We start from the raw sequence: 16,336 nt of genomic DNA, 5'->3' as shown, positions 1-16,336 counted from the left end.
TGCGGTGTTCCTCACAATTAAGGTGGATGTGGAGGGGCTGAAGCTGCTTCTCAAACCCACAGCTAGGGATAGCAGCTTCCAAGGAACTGAACTTCAGCTTCATCATGATTTGCCCCACTACTTAGTTCCTAGCATGAATAATCATTTTTTTGTGTGTGGAGAATATATTTTCTCTACAAACTAGCGAAACACACAGAGTGCAGGTATGTTTAAGGTCACATCTTAGACTTAAAGATGTTGTCTATCAAGGACCATCTATAATCAGACCTGCTGAACTGTTTGTCAGCTGATGATTGTCTATGTCTGCTGGCGCTAACTTTAAAAGACATGCTCCCTAAGACAACTCACTTCCAATGTAAACTCTCCTTTAGGTTAACCATAACTTGGAGCAAAAGGTAAATTTGTTTTCTTCACAGTTCACCTATGCGATCAGCTGGCAACCACAATGGCTAAAGCCACAGATTGTTATAGCCACCCACGCACAGTATAAAAAGTTGTTATTGCTGATTATTAAAGCAAAACAGGACAAATGAGAGTTTATTTTTAAATATGTAAATTATTACTCTTGCAAAGCTGCATTGAAAAAAATTAACAAAACTTTAATTTTTGTTAAAGACATACAACGGTTGCCACAACCACTGAGAAGGAGGAAGAGCAAAGAAAGGAATTAAGTTGTATTTGACAACTGAGAATGCTGGTTTTTGGATTCAGTTCCATTTTCTGAAAAATGTTGCCACACATTTGAGTTAAAAGGATGCATTCAAAATCATCTGGTAATCTGAAATTCTCCTCCTTAAATGCTTGAAAAAAAGTTTACCATCTTGGAGACTACCAGATGGAAATTTACCCAGACTAAAATAAAATTCCTCTTTTGCCCAGTAAATTATGTCCTCCTACGCAATGATATTTTTTACCATGAATACTGTAGATTGTACGTTTGAGTGATTAATGGAAAAGCCAATAAAACTATTCTAGCGAACCTTAGTCAGTGGGGCAATTATGGTCCAGACATCCTAAGGGTGGAACAGAAGGTTTTAACCCCCAAAATGATCAGTTAAACCAACTGATTGTATATTGTGGTGTTGTACAATAAAAACATATTAATTAAGGTCCTTTATGAAAGCCTGTAATGTTCTGAACTTGATGGTCAAGACTGGTTATGAATGTATGTATTTTTGTATATAGAAAATTGTGCTCCTAATCTCTGGCACAAATTCAACTACACCTCACAGCAGGATGGTGAGCAGCTAAGGAGAGAGGGGCACCTGCCAAGGCAGTTGTTTACATGCAACAGGCTTCAAGTAATTATCTGTTGCCCGGTCCTGGAAAGGACAATAGTGGCCCACTAGAGTTCATGGAAAGACATTTAGACAACTCAAAATTGAAAAGAATATCTTGACTCCTGAACATCAAATCAGGAGGGAATTTCCCCATTCTGATTAACCGTGAGTCACGGTGGACTCGGGGAGCGGGGAGGGGAGAAGAGAAGGAAAAAAGCCTTTTAAAAAACAGATTTGGGATTTAAGCTTTTTTCCAGAATTTGGGGGACAGTCTCGAGAAAGGAGGATGCTCATGAACAGTGGATCCCTCCTACAACTAGGGGATATGCTGGGAAATAGTTTTAAGGCAATAGGTAACTCTTATTAGAAAAGACATTTTACCTAAGAAAGTGTAAAGCCTGAGGTTGTCTCTATCTTTATTTTCTGTGCAACTTTTATGTTTGCTTTCCCTTACGATCTCACCATTCAATGTGTGATTTTTTTCCTATTATATAAACTTTTTGTTTATTTTTATCCCAAGCAGGTTGCTGGTGTGCAAACTGTGTGCAGTGTGTATGCCAAAGGAAGCTGATAACTGGGGTCAGGTTTTCACCCCTTCTGGGGTGATGAACCAAAGGGGAACGGCCTGAAGTCTGGTAGTTAAGAACTCACAGAAGAAATATTTGCGCAGACTAGGGACTCGAAGGGCTGTTGGAGTTACCCTGCAAAGAGTAACTGGGCTGCTAAGCACCAGGGTGTGACAAGTATGCTTGTGGGATGGCTACTACTGGTGTCAGGAATCCGAACCATAATAAATAAACAAAGGCTCTCAGGGTTACAGGGCAGGTAGTGACACAACCCCTTGTTGATCTGAGTAGTCCCCAAAATGTCACAGTCAGCAAACCTCATTTACTATGAGAAATAAACCACATCGCAGAGATGATTCACCAACCTGTATCCAGTACTTTTGACATTTGTGTCTTTTACAGTACAAACAGGACATCTAACAACCTAAAAACAAGGTTTCAGTGCATTTAAATTGTTCTTTAAAAATATTACAAGGACTGCCAAAATGAAACCATGTTCATTTGCTGTAGCACATCTTTAAATATATTTTGGGCAATGATAAAACTACCTATGGAATGCTTCAGAATATTGGTTGTTCAAACTGCAAGCCTGCTGCCCACTAAAAGCCCCACAATCAGTGGGTCGCTGTGGAGTAGTTATTCACCTGATTAAACTAATAGATTTGCTAAATCTTTAAATGCGCCCAACTGTTTTAGTCTGAATAATATATTGCAAATTGAACAAAGTGTATAAAATTCTAGCTTCCATCAACCCCAATATTAAAAGAACTTAAATAAAATGTATGCCTATAAACTACCCACATATTTTCAGTTTTGGCAGCTCAAATATCTTTAAATAGGCTGAGGCAAGACTATTATATGATTATTGGAAAATACTACAGTAAATAAAATGTTCATTTCACAGCCAGGCACATGCAAAGGAGATGAGAGGCCAATAATATAGAATAGAATCATAGGGTTAAAAGGGACCACAATGGTCATCTAGTCTACCCCCTTGCCAAGATGCAGGATTTGAGTGTCTAAACCATCCAAGACGGAGGGCTATCCAGCCTCCTTTTGAAAACCTCCAGTGAATAGGCTTTCACAACCTCCTGAGTCAGTCAGTTCCATTGTCCTACTGTTCATACAGTTAAGAATTTTTTCATGAGATTTAACCTAAATCTGCTATGACGTAGTTTGAACCCATTACCTCTTGTGCTGGCTTCTGTGGCAAAAGAGAACAACTTTACTCTATCTTTTTTTATGGCAGCCTTTCAAGTATTTGAAGACTGCTATCATGTCCCCATTTAATCTCCTCTTTTCCAAACTAAACATTCCCAGTTCCTTTAGCCTTTGCTCATATGGCTTTCATTCCATCCCTTTGATCATCTTTGTCTCTCACCTCTGGATCCTTTCCAGTTTCTCTACATCCTTTCTATATATTAGTGACCAAAATTGGACACAGTTCTCCAGCTGAGGCCTAACCAGCACAAAATAGTGTGGTACTATCATCTCCTGTGACTTGCATGCTATGCCTCTGTTAATGCAACCTAAAATTGCATTTGCTTTTTTTGGAATAGCATCGCATTGCTGACTCATGTTGAGGCTGTGATCCACCACAACTCCCAGATCCTTCTCAGCAGTGCTGCTGCCAAACCAGTTTCCTCCCGTTCTGCATTTGTGCATTTGGTTTTTCTTCCTTAAGTGTAGCACCTTAAATTTGTCTTTGTTGAATTTCATTTTGTTGTCTATAGCCCAGTTCTCTAACTTATCAAGATCCCTCTGAATTTTAGCTCTATTCTCCACAGTACTGGCAACCCCACCCTAGCTTTATCTCATCTGCAAACTTGATCAGTATGTTCTCTATACCTACATCCAGGTCATTAATAAAGATGTTAAACACCACCAGACACAGAACAGCTCCCTGTGGAACCCCACTTGAGACCTCCCTCCAATCCAACATCATTCCATTAATAGCTACTCTTTGTTTGCAGTTGTTTAACCAATTATATATCCATTCATTGGTAGCTCTGTCAAACCTGCATTTCTCCAGCTTACTTATCAGAATGTCCAATGGGACTGTGTCAAAAGCCTTGCTGAAGTCCACATATATTATGTCCACCTCATTCCCCCATCTACCAAACCAGTTACACTGTTAAAGAAGAAAATCAAGCTGATTTGGTATGATTTGTTCTTAGTAGCAGCCATGCTGGCTGCTGAAGATTACCCCTTCATCCTCCAGGTATTCACAAATTGAATGTTTTATACATTGCTCTAGTAGCTTCACAGGTAACAAAGTCAGGCTGACTGGTCTATAGTTCCCCGGCTCCTCCTTTTTGCCCCTCTCTAAAGATGGGCAGTAGGTTAGCCCTTCTACAGTCTTCCAGGACCTCTCCTATCATCCATGAGTTTGTAAATATTATTGCCAGTGACTCAAAGATTTCTTCAGCTAATTCCTTCAGTACCCTTGGGTGAATAGCATCCAGACCTGCTGATTTGAATTCATTCAAATTCGTCAGAAGATATCTGTGTTCTTTACTTATCCCGATCTGCATCCCTTTCCCTTTATTGTCTATGATAATTTCGCTAGTTGTCCAATCACATGTCATTTTTTGTGAGAAGACTGAAACAAAATAGGCACTCAGCAGCTCTGCCTTCCTATCATCTTCTGTTACCAGCTCACCTTCTCTATTGACCAACAAATTCACACCATCCATGATCCATTTCTTTGTCTGACATATTTGAAGAACCCCTTCCTGTTGTCTCTAACATTTTTTGCCAGCTGTAACTCATTGTTTGCCTTAGCTTTCCTGATTTTGTCCCTACACACTTGCACTATTACCGTGTACACTTCCTTGATGACATGCCCCTTCTTCCATTTCCTGTAGGTATCCCTTTTGATTTTTAGATAGCTAAAAAAGCTCCTTTTGCAGCCACATTGGCCTCCTGTGGCTCTTCTTATCTTTCCTCTGCATTGGAATAGCTTGATGTTGAGCCTCTAGTATTACATCTTTTAAAAACTGCCAACCCCCTTCAACACATTTTATTCCTAATTGGTCTTTGCATGGGACCTTTCCTACTATTTCTCTGAGTCAGTTAAACTCTGCCTTTCTGAAGTCTAGTGTTCTTGTTTTGCTGTTCTCATGTCCTACTTTCCATAGGATCTTGAATTCTATTAGATCATGATCACTTCCTCCCAAATTCCACCTCCCAAGACCACTTTCAAGTTTGCAACTAATTCATCCCTGTTGGTCAAAACCAGATCCAAAACAATGCCCTAGTTGTTTCCTAAACTTTCTGAATCAGAAAGCTGTCCCCTACATATTCTAGGAATTTTCAGGACGTATTATGTTTTGCTGCCATAGTCTTCCAACAGAAATGAGGGAAGTTAAAATATCCCTTAAAATACACCCTTCTCCAGAAATTAGCCCCCTCCTCTTGTCTTTGTTAGTTTAGCCTAGATGCGCTTTGGCTGGATTTTTGTCACAACCCCCATATAGGACCTAGTTTAAACCTCTCCTTATCAGGTTAGCCAGACAACATCCAAAGATGCTCCTCTGAGTATTTGATATATGGAGTCCATCTCAGTACAGCAATCCCCTTTCTTGGAACATCAGCTTGTTGTCGAAGAAGCCAAAGCCCTCTTGCCAACACCACCTGCATAACCACGCATTTCCTTTCACAATTCAACAGTCCCTGCCAGGGCCTTTTCCTTCAACAAGGTGGATGTACAAGAACACCATTTGCAAACTCTGTTATCCTCCTTCCCAGAGCCACATAGTCTGCAGTGATCTGCTCAAGGTCATTCTTGGCAGTATCATTGGTGACCACATGGATAAATAGCAAGGGGTAGCAGTCCAACGGCTAAAATCACTTTAGCTTGTGTTTAACATATTTTATCTACTCTCTCTATGAGTACAAAACAGAATTCAGTCTCACAGCTCAAAGACCAGATCCTGCCACACTTCATCAGGTTGAGTAGTACCTTACTCTGCAAGTAATTCTATTTATTTCAAGAATACTATTCAAATTCCAATTTCACTAGTCAGTGTGCATAAACACAACCAAAGCTTACTCCTACTTAGTAGAAAGTAGCCTGTGTCCAAGTGTGTGCTATACACAAAATCTGATGAGTTCCTGGGTTTTCCATATTCGGAGGAAGTGAGAATATTTAGCCATTCTTTGGCAGCTGTGGAATAGCATATTAGGTATTCTGTAACTGCTCTTTGCAGTGAAGAGATTCTTGCTCAGCCCAGCTCATATGCCTTATAAACGTGCAACTGGCACTTGGACGGTGACACTGTGGAAAGCCTATTAACTTTGATCAAGAAAGCAGCAAGACACTCTGCTACTGGAGTGAGCCCTCCCCTGACTGAAACAGATATGGCCAGCCTCTAACACTAGGGAATATTTAAAGGACCAATGTTTGATAGAGCATGATGACAGGTCCAGTCCATTAGCCAGTGAGAGCAATTTATGTCAGCAGCTTGGTTCTTGTTCCTTTAGTACTAAAGGAAATGTACACGTGACTGGACGATATGCAAACTTCTCCCTGGCTGACCTTAGTGATGATCTTAGACTAGGATGACCAGACAGCAAGTGTGAAAAATTGGGATGGGGGTGGGGGAGTAATAGGTACCTATATAAAACAAAGCCCCAAATATTGGGACTGTCCCTATAAAATCGGGACATCTGGTCACCCTATCTTAGACCCATATGGTCTATACAGCAGTGTAGGGCCTCAGTCTACCAGGATCCCTGCATCACCTGCAGAAATCCAATGACACAACCTGAGCCACATCCTCATTCTGCCATCTCTTATCACTGAGGGGATGGTTACAGATTGGTGTTATGAGTATGCAGAGATTGGGGGCCCCCCCATAGGAGAGGAAGAAGCTGGCTGTGTCTAAGATGTCACCACAGTATCTAAACCCAACACAACCTGTAATGTATTTATTCTCACAATGCCCCTGTAAGGTAGATAAGGTAACTATTATCTGCAGTTAACAGATGGGAAAATGAGACACAGAGAGGCTAAATGACTTGCCCTCTTCCTCTGTCCCAGGCCTTGTTTCCCTCTGTCTGTAAGAGATTGCCACCAGCCCCCTCTTGTTCCCCGGATACAGTAAACAAGATGCACATTGCATTATGACTCAATAGTGATTACCTTGTGTTTTGCTGGAGGATTCTAGCACCTCGCATCAGGATGACTCATTAGATGAGCCTTGCAATCCTATACAATATCCCTTACACTTACTACTTCACACTAATGACTGGGATTATTGAATTTGGTGAATTAGCAAGTAAGTGAGCAAACAATACATAGGAATGGTAAGACATCACAAAATGTACTGTATGTTGCCAAATATTTATTTGTAAGGATTTAATATGCTTCACCAAGTACATGTAATGTAAAAAGTTTTGTGAAAATAAATGAAATCCTGATGGTATAAAAAAATCTCCTAGGAGTTATATTTTTGGTTAATGTTAAGGAGCTACTCCTTTCTTTGTGTGGATTATAATGGATTATAATGTGTGTGTTCAACAAATTGTGGTTTAGAAAGGTTATTTTGTAATGTTACCTACAAAGAAATGGCTATCCTCATCTTTCCCTCCTCTCCTTCATCCTTTTGTGAAGTGAAGTATAGGAAATTTACTAGAGTTGTATGTTCATGGGCAAAGAATTTTTCAAAATTCTCAAGCACTGGATATTGTGAGCTGTGAGGTTAAGAATATTTGCATGGGCTTTCCTCTTCCCACTTAGATCTACAACTTTCTGATATGGACTGGTAATCTTATTTTTAATTAGGTTGGGGCTAATATTGCTGCAGATCAATTCTGTTGAGCATATTGGCTTTTTGCAGAATCAAGATCCATGGCCTTCTGCGCAAAGCACATAAAATCAGTTAAATATAAATCTGACATAATTCTGTACCAGTGAAAGTTAAAACTACCAAAATGCACAGGTAGACATGCCCTCCAATCCATAGACCACATCCCATGCTGTGCTCCCTGAACCCTCCTCCTCTTATTACACAGTAGTAAATCAAGTGCAGGTTTGAGGCCAATGAGTAACATTAGTAGAACCTCCTGTTCATCTAATTTTGAAAGCACACTTAACACATTATAACTACCGAAGTTATAATGCACAACCTGCTCTATGCAGCTTTTGACAGATAACTCCTGATCTTATTCTGTCAATGTAATGGGATAATTTTCAATGCAGTTTGAAGAGAAGGAGATGTGGAATTCCTATTAACATGGAAAATGTACCACATAGTGGCATTAGATTGTGGTGTGTCAATCTCATGAATATGTAAGTACTTTTTGTAACGTATGATGGTCTGGGTGTCAAAAATGATTTAAACTTTAACTTGCCAGTTAATCCCTTAATGCTAATAAAACAATGTCATTCATAATTTCCATGTTGTTGATTATCATGATATTATTCATAACTTGCTATGCACTATGCATACACCTCACACATTCTCTTCAATTATAATTCCTTCTGAAATAAATTCAAATGGTTTTATTTATTGGCAGCACTCTACAGAATTTACCACATCAAGTGAGTTTACTAGTAATGCATCAGCATCATACTGAAAGAATTAATCATTTCACTGAGATCTTCCATGAGGCAAAAAAAGATCCTTCATATGTTTGGCAATAGTCTCTTGACATATAATTATGTAATTGAGGATATTTTCTATTTTTGTATATCTAGACAAATTCACTTAAACTTTGGAAGCAGAAAATCATCAACATTATTACTCCACACCTATTTTCAGCTGGCAAACCCTTTCCTCCACATTCCAATATATGCCCCTCCATCATGTTAAAAGTCCTCTCACCTATGGTTCCTATACTATTTCTATCTCCTCCAAACCAGCAAACTTCCACTACCTTTATTTAATATTATTCCCATCTCTCCCAGGTGTTCCCTTTTCCACCTTACTTCTCACCCTTCAGGTTCAACTGTTTTCCCCAAGACATGACCTGGTAATAAATGCTGCACATGCTTACTCAGGTAAATGGGCTTTTGCATATAACTATACTTCACAGTTTCTTCTAAGTTTTTGTCATGCAGATCCTTAAAATTAATAAGAATTTTTATTTTATGAGTTTGCCTCTTGAGATCAACAGTTAAACTCCTGGAGGTAAATTATATTAATTTACTGCACTTCAATTTATGCTAAAAACCATGCCCAATCACACTTGAATCTCTGCATTGGTTTCCCTTTTTTCCTCATATACTTTTAAGCTCTCTACAGTTGTACATCAGCATATTCTATGTATAATAATTTGTACATTATATAGCTCTCGCATGCCTCTCTATTCCATGCAGAATATAGGACCTTCATCACTGCTTTCCATCTTTGTCTGTCTCCTACTACAATCTTCCCATGTCATTCTGATAGCTTTCAATTTTCCTTCTATTGTGCGTTTCCGTGTTATTCTTCATCTACCTCATCACCTCTTACCCTTGGGGTTCCAGTCCAACACTTGTCTTGTTATGTGTTATGAGAATATATGTACTGTTGCTTTAAATTTGTAACAGGAAGCTAGTCAGTAATGGGGAACAGGAATGGGGAAAGTAATTTAGGCAGAAGCTCTGCAGTGAACCAGAGAGAGGCAGAGTACCTCCAAGGATAAAAAGGTTTTCATTTTTCTAATATTAATCCTCATTAGGTGTTAGAAGAATGTGACTCCCTCTACCTGTGATGCTGCTCCTCATGAATAGGGAAAGGACCCAGTCAAATCTGTAAAGCGACCATCTTATCCCTGATCTCCCTCCTCAAAATTCACTGTATGCCAAAATGCATACAGAAAACGACAATCTAAGAATTCCTAAGATGGTAGTCAGTCGCAGTCACTGCTACTTGGATGGCTAAGAACTGTGCGCATTCTGTTATAGTTGCTACCTTGTCTCTCCTTGCCCGCACCCTGACCTGTTGATTTATGTCATCCACCTGTTGTCTTGTCATTTGGATTATAAATTCTTTGGGGGCAGGGACTGTCATTGTTATATGTTTGCACAGCACCCAGCACAATGAGGATTTAAGGTGCTTCCACAATATAAGCGTTAAATAATAATAAATTTAAAGCATATCTTAAACAGGCAGCAAGAAGGACAGACACTGCTTAAAATGAGAAGTTTCTTTTACATAGTACCTTTCATACTCAAGGTAGATCAAAAATCTTTATAGCGTAATGGATTAAATTCTGGTAGTAGAGGAACAGTATAAGTAAACAGAAGCCATTGTACTCTCGGTAATAACTCATAGATTGCCTTTGTAATTAGAACTTGTCTTATGTACTTAGCCAGTGTAATACACAGGATTTGCATGAATGTATGATATTGCTTTCTGGGCACTGGCCTGCAGGGGATTAATGGATCTGCTGATATTACCTGGTAAAATAGTAGAGGTCTATTTTGGCCATTATAGACAAGGGTTTATAGTCCCCACTCCCTGTGCAGACATGTCTGTGGAATGTGATTTATGTAGTAATGGTGTCTGTTGTGTGCAGTCATGAATTTTTTACACTAGGTTGCTTGGAATATACCCTAGCGTTTTAAAAAAGTATTGTGTGATTTTTAATGTACATCTGAACAGCTAAAAGAGATATTAGAAAGGAAGCCAATTTAAAAACTCATTCAAAGGATAGCACTACTACTGCTAAGAGGATATTGCATGCTTGCATGGTGTCAAGCAGTACATATTAGCAGAAGTCATGGCATGGGAAGAGATCGGCGACCTGGCTGAATGAAATGACAGCTTAGCAAAATGTAAGTGTCCATGATCAGAGAACATGGAAAAGTAACCTAAGAGAATCCACACAAGTTAAACATGCCATCACTACAGTAACAGGAATTCATTAAACTAGCATCCTTAATTCATAAAGTGCTTTCTGTGAATGTGATCACTGCTTACTGAGGGTACACTGTACTGTTGAATTTAATTTATTCATTAGTCCAGTGACCTATTGTGTCAAAAGGCACCTAGTAGAGCATGAAATATAACATCGGTATGTCATAAGTCAAGCTAAATAACTTGCATGGCGTATGGATTTAGAGTAATGTTGGAACAGCAATACTTTGCGTTTACTTCTCCCTTCACAACTGTCTTAGATGCTCTTTTTTATCACAGTACCTTGGTATTCAGCCTTGGGAATCAGACCAAAATGAGAAATGAAATATGCACCAAATATTCTGAACAGATTTTTGAAGTTAAAGACCACAAACAAACTAAACCTTTGTTTACAGGTGAATGCCAAAAAAAGGAGAAAATCTTTTGTTCGACATCAAACATGCCATGTTCATTTTCCTGTTATTTACAAACCCTGGAAAGCATGAGGAAACATGCCAAATGATGCTGAATGGAATCTGCTACTGGTTTACCGCTAATTTCTAGGATAGCCTTGTAACCTTATGAACTCTTGCAGAATGTAAATTTTTGGTTTGACCAACCTGACAAAAAAATTGTGCACACCCATTTTTGAACTGAAACTGATTTAATCACTTATGAATTATATCATTTGCAGAGCATGGAAGACGCATTTTAGTACTGCTTTACAACATCTGTTTTTCATTCTTAGAATGTCTCTGGAAAAATGATTGGTATCTTTAATCCTCAACTGTCTCTTGGCAATAATCTTGATCCAAATGACTGAGCCCAATCCTGCAACTATTACTTATACAAAAAGTCTCATTGACTTCAAAGAGACTAATCACAGATGCAAGGATTATTCACCATGAAAGACTGTCTGAGGATTAGGTACTATATACCGAGTTGTAAAACGTCTGCATAGCAATAGGAGTGGTGCAGATGGAGACACTCGTTTCTAAAACTATAATCTGTCAATCCCTCAATTTTGGAAATGTGTATAATTTAAAGTGCTTATTTACTGATAGAATACCCACATTTTCAAATTGTATACTTTAAGTAAAGCACAAAATAGGAAAGAATTTATTCAGAAGCTGTTTAAGGGTTTATTCTTAGTTATTTTCCAGTTATCTTTGTACAGTGCTTGGATAGCACTTAATATAACTATAAAAATGCTAGGATAATCATATCCTGGCAATATCACAATTTATTCATTGATTAAATAATTATTGAAGACACAGATAAGTATATAATAAAAAAATCTGTTAAGCTAGTATTATGAAGACATTGCACCAAACTGTTACAGCCCCACTGCTGAGTTTTATAAGGCAAATGAGATTTAAAAATATTTACAGATAACTACCAAAGAAGAGATTTTTTTTAACCAATCATTAAAAAAATGTTCTGCTTCGTAGGTTCTCCTTCCAAACAAACCCGCCCACCTTGCAAAAAATCGGGAAAAGAGAAGTGTGATTCTGCTACAGTCATTTAGATCAAGAGTTGTTAAAGTATTTTACAATAATCTCCTATCTTGTCTCTTCTGTCAGCACTAAACCATGATTGCAATGCAGCACCACAGGAATCACTGATTACACAATGCATTCAAAGGTCTAACCCATCATTATAATAATTACATCTTTTTCTTTATTTCTCTACCTCATTTCGGTGTAAAAATTTTTTGTTGTTGTTGACTGAAGGCTGTATTCTTTATATTAAAAATGACCATTATCAAATCCTAAATTCCAGATTAGCTATGGTTTAGAACACAGAGCAAAGATGGAACAGAAATTAGCTAGGTTCTACATTAAATGCAGTGGTGGTGAGTTTGACTACTGCTAAAGGGCCCTTCTGTAATAGTACATGATGACAAGGTGCATGTACGATAGCAAAATAGAAATGATATGACATACCAGATCTTGTGAATTGTATCTGAAATATGAAAAGCATATTTGGAATGGCACGGACGATTCATTGCATAGCTCTAGGGCAACAGAAATTCTGTCCCAATTTACACACACACCTTATAACATGATTCAGAACACAAATACTTTAAATAATTTACTACTCATACCCTTAAACCTCAATTTTGACTTAACACTTACAATATTCAAATTATAGTTCTCACTTGGTTTCCTTTTTAAAATTCTCTTTTAAAAGGTGGGTAGGGGAAGAATGTACGGGAAATAAAGGAAAACTCTAACCTATCTTTATGCATAAAAGAAACACATGAATGTATGTGACAGATGTCACCTAGAATACATCTATAACTCTGAATTTTAATTACATTTTAAATATAACTCTTTGTATTTGAATAAATTAAGCATTAATGTACTTTTAATGGATAAATACTCTTTCCTGCTGGGTAAGTGGTGAAAAACAAATGTTCAAGCTCAGTAGCTGTCCCACCAAGTAGACATACTGGGACATGTTCTAGACATAGCTCTTTGTCATTCTTTGGCGAGACTGACCTACGTGGCATTTGGGAGCATGACCAGAGCAACTGTAGGCATGTCCCAACACAACCTAACTCCTTCCATGCTGACTTCCACACACACGCAAGCTACTACAGCATGAACAAGATAACTTCTCACAGCCAAAGAGTTGGCAAGTATACTTCGGCAGGGGCAGCTCTAGCTTTTTTGCCGCCCCAAGTATGGCAGGCAGGCGGCTTTCAGCGGCATGCCTGCGGGAGGTCCTTGGTCCCGTGGATTCGGCAGCTGCCGCCGAATTGCCGCCGAATCCGCAGGACCGGCGGACCTCCTGCAGGCGTGCCGCAGAAGGCTGCCTGATTGCCGCCCTCGCAGGGACTGGCAGGGCGCCCCCCGCGGCTTGCCGCCCCAGGCACGCACTTGGAGCGCTGGTGCCTGGAGCCGCCGCTGTACTTCAGGGTTACCACTCTATAGCATTTTTGTTGTTTAGTTTGCCATTCATTGCTATGATTCTTTCTGTTATAAAATTCAGTGAGCCACATAATATAAGAACTAGGGGCCATCAAATGAAATTAATGGGCAGCAGGTTTAAAACAAAAAAGGAAGTTCTTCCTCACACAGCGCACAGTCAACCTGTGGAACTCCTTGCCTGAGGAGGTTGTGAAGCCTAGGACTATAACAGGGTTTAAAAGAGAGCTAGATAAATTCATGGAGGTTAAGTCCATTAATGGCTATTAGCAAGGATGGGTAAGGAATGGTGTCCCTAGCCTCTGTTTGTCAGAGGGTGGAGATGGATGGCTGGAGAGAGATCACTTGATCTTTACCTGTTAGGTTCACTCTCTCTGGGTCACCTGGCATTGGTCACTGTCGGCAGACAGGATACTGGGCTGGATGGACCTTTGATCTGACCCAGTATGGCCATTCTTATGTTCTTATATCACATTAGCTTATTTTGCAAGTTTGGAGTGGGTGGGTATAGTAGTGTTAGTGAGAAGAAAATCCAGTTTTTGTAGGTGGCTTACCATGCTTTCCATACATGCAACTGTTATGATGCTTATGCCTCAGAATAAAACAGTGAACTTGTGCCTCTCTCTGTGTATATTATTCAGCTCATTATAGCCTACTGTGAGCTTTGGGGGCATGAAAACCAGAGTTGGGCATTTTATTTGTTGTTAATCAATTGATTTGTTGTACTGTCAATGGGCCTTTCTAGTTGAATTGCGTATTTACATTGAGTGTAGCATGTACTGATGATAAAAGCTCTACTCTTTGTATAGAGTCTCTGTGGGAAAGAAATATGCATGGCAGAGTTCAGTGGGAAGAAACTGGAAGCCATGACAAAGTAAAGTAACATGTCCAATAATGAAGATAAATGAAAAACTGGAGGAAGACTGGAAAAAACAACTTTGAAAATGTTTTAAAAATTGAATTGCTGATAAAGCAAATTATCTCTAGTGACACTGACTACACAGAACCAAAGAAAACAGAAAAAATTGGAATGCTGTGAATGCAGGGTTGCCAAGTATGGAAAGTGTTAGTAAAACAACGCCAATTTATGTACTGGAAAACATTGCTGAGAATGACACAGGATTCTGTGCAGAAGGTCAAAGACAGCACCACAGCATGAGAGACCAGAATGAATAGAGAAGTGGAGCCAAGTTTCAGTTTAATGAAATCCTATCCAGTCTCTGATTTCAACATAATTATAGAAAATGTACCAGACAAGATGTATAAATTTTTTTTTTTTTTACTGGGCTGAGGGTAAAGACATTGTGAACCATACCCATACTGCTCGCTAGAGAAGGGGAAGAGCCTCCATTCAAGTAATGGCTTCTCATTTCTACCAACTTCATACTACCAGCAAGAGAAATTGGGATTCCAAATCATTTTAACAACCTCTGCTTCCTTAATACAAATACTCTAGTCAGTAATATAAAACGGAAGTTGTTTTCGCAGTATCTCAAAATTAAATCACAGCTTTATGTTTGTTTCTCAATGTGCAGCTGTACTCTGAAAAGTGATTGTATAAAAATGGCAGCTTTTTACTTAAAAGAGGCTCCCTGTGTGTATACAGAGTTATACTGGCGGTCTGTAGAACCAAAGTTTTATTACATTTACTCCTGTTATCTCTGCAGAGCTAACACAGCTGAGAGAGAGAGAGAGATGGATTCTAGAACTTCTTGGTTAAATTGCAGTTGGTTACACGTGTGCAAAAAACATTGAATGTAGCAAAGTTACAAGTAAGGGCTTAATTTGACCTGCATAATTTTTATTGCTGGAGTTGATGTATAAAAAGTCAGTGTCGCCCAGAGAAACACATTCTAACACTGGCTTACTGTGTGGCCTTTGGCTGGTCACTTCACATTTCAGTCTGTTTTCCATCTGTAAAATGGGGATGTTACTTACAGGGATGTTGTGAGGATGAACTAATTCTGTACAGTATTCCACACAGAGTTAACACTATGTGAATGTGAAATCTTATCATTAAGAGATGAAAAGAACCCAGTGTGAGTTGTAGACCCTAAATTCAGTATGCAAGGCTGGGAGTAAATTAAGTATAGTCTTCTCTAGCAACACTGAGACACCATCAATATTGCACCCTGCGTTATCATTTTCAGAATAGAATTGCACTCTTCAAGAAGATCTATCATTTTATTTCACTGAAAGAAATGTGTACTGTGCAGTACTTTTGGTATCTACAATGTGACAGAAAGGCCACAGAAGTTAACTGGAGTTAACCCCCCATTGGATTCCCTCAGGAGTTGGGAGAACTACTGCATGTCTCTCCCCATCCCTCCAAGTCTGCGCCCTATTTACACATTAGGGCCCTCTGCATATGCATCCTGGGTGAACAACTTTCCATGCCCCCCCCCCCCGCCTCCCAAAAATATAGTATTTGTAAAGACACTCCCACACTATGGCAGTGTGTTACTTACCTCGCACAATATGGACATGCCTCATACTACAAAATGCTGTGAAATATGGCCCTTGTAGTAAATGAGAGCCATCAGAATATCATCTAACTGGAAGAAAAACTGATTGAGGGCTTTGGATTTACAGGGGAGTAAAAGACTAATAAACTCCTCCTGGACCAGAGGCATTCCACACAATACAATTAAGGTATTTTAGTCTAATGTGGAACTATGACTCTGGTAATGGCATCTTGTATGATAACTGCCTGAAGCATTTTTATTTTC

The 16,336-nt window shown here is 39.0% G+C and overlaps 1 protein-coding gene across 2 annotated transcripts in view; it reads right to left on the bottom strand.

Moving 5' to 3' along the window:
• Window positions 1-16,336, bottom strand: part of ADGRA1 (adhesion G protein-coupled receptor A1) — a 466,576-nt gene that overhangs the window by 232,806 nt on the left and 217,434 nt on the right. The window lies entirely within an intron of this gene.

Source organism: Terrapene carolina, unplaced genomic scaffold (assembly GCF_002925995.2).
Source record: "Terrapene carolina triunguis isolate 2854851 unplaced genomic scaffold, T_m_triunguis-2.0 Scaffold95, whole genome shotgun sequence".
Lineage (NCBI taxonomy): Eukaryota > Metazoa > Chordata > Testudines > Emydidae > Terrapene > Terrapene triunguis.
The sequence above is the reverse complement of the archived record's forward strand: the minus strand, read 5'-3'. Positions and strand labels throughout refer to the sequence as shown.